The sequence below is a fragment of the Morone saxatilis genome, unplaced genomic scaffold (assembly GCF_004916995.1).
Source record: "Morone saxatilis isolate NCDOM2014 unplaced genomic scaffold, NCSU_SB_2.0 Contig17, whole genome shotgun sequence".
In the NCBI taxonomy this organism is placed as follows: Eukaryota; Metazoa; Chordata; class Actinopteri; family Moronidae; genus Morone; species Morone saxatilis.
Genome location: NW_023339729.1, coordinates 10,167,304 through 10,168,168, shown reverse-complemented (window position 1 = coordinate 10,168,168; position 865 = coordinate 10,167,304). Strand labels below are relative to the sequence as shown.

General features: G+C 41.6%; 1 non-coding gene across 1 annotated transcript; it reads right to left on the bottom strand.

The window, feature by feature from the left end:
- Nucleotides 1–396: 396 nt before the first annotated feature.
- trnar-ccg lies at nucleotides 397–469 on the bottom strand. Its single transcript has one exon. It is a non-coding gene; the product is annotated as a tRNA-Arg (tRNA).
- Nucleotides 470–865: the final 396 nt, after the last annotated feature.

Below are 865 nucleotides of genomic sequence, written 5' to 3'. Positions count from 1 at the left end.
GTCATTTTAAAGGTAAAATACTGTCCACCAATTACTTTCTATATTGTCAATGTACTCATGCTCATGTGACATTTAGTACTGTCCCTAAACTTCTACATGTTTACATGTTGTCGTAATAACTGCAGGAGTAAGAGGATACATTATTCAGTAGAAAGCAGCAAATCAGCAGTAAACCAGTAGTATTGCCAAGCAGACAAAGATTCATCTTTTCAAGTTAGTTTGTGTTTTGTGGTGATGTGCTGGATTTGGTCTTGCACATAAGAGATCCTCACCTTAAACTGTGTGTTACAGATAATCTTTCTGTTTTATTGATGGAAGGAAACAGGGCTATAATAGACACCATCAGTCTTCTTCAGCTTGCGGAACAACAGTTTCCCTTGGGATGTACATGCCTTGCAACCCAGGTGGGACTCGAACCCACAATCCCCAGCTCCGGAGGCTGATGCCTTATCCATTAGGCCACTGGGTCTGAATTTCCCTTCTACTGATGTCTATTCATCAATGTCCATCATACTAATGTTCTGCTGCTTGATGCTTGTCATGTCTCTTTCACATAATTCTCCACACTTGCATTTGTTGTGTTTTGTGGAAAGAGACAATATTTTAGATAAGTGACAGATTCTCTCCTTCATTTGCACCCTTCCTACAGCTGGGACAGACTGGGTTAACCCTCTGCAAGCTGGGCTGTCATTGATCTTTGCTCCCTCGCCTGTGAAGATAATTTCACAAATGTCCTTGAAACCAAGCTGACAGGGTTAAACTCTCAATCCTTGCTCAAACCTAATTGCATCCCTGCTCTCACCCTATCCCCTTGCAGACCCAAGCACATTTCTACATTTACTGTCCCAAAATAGCACAAAGGATT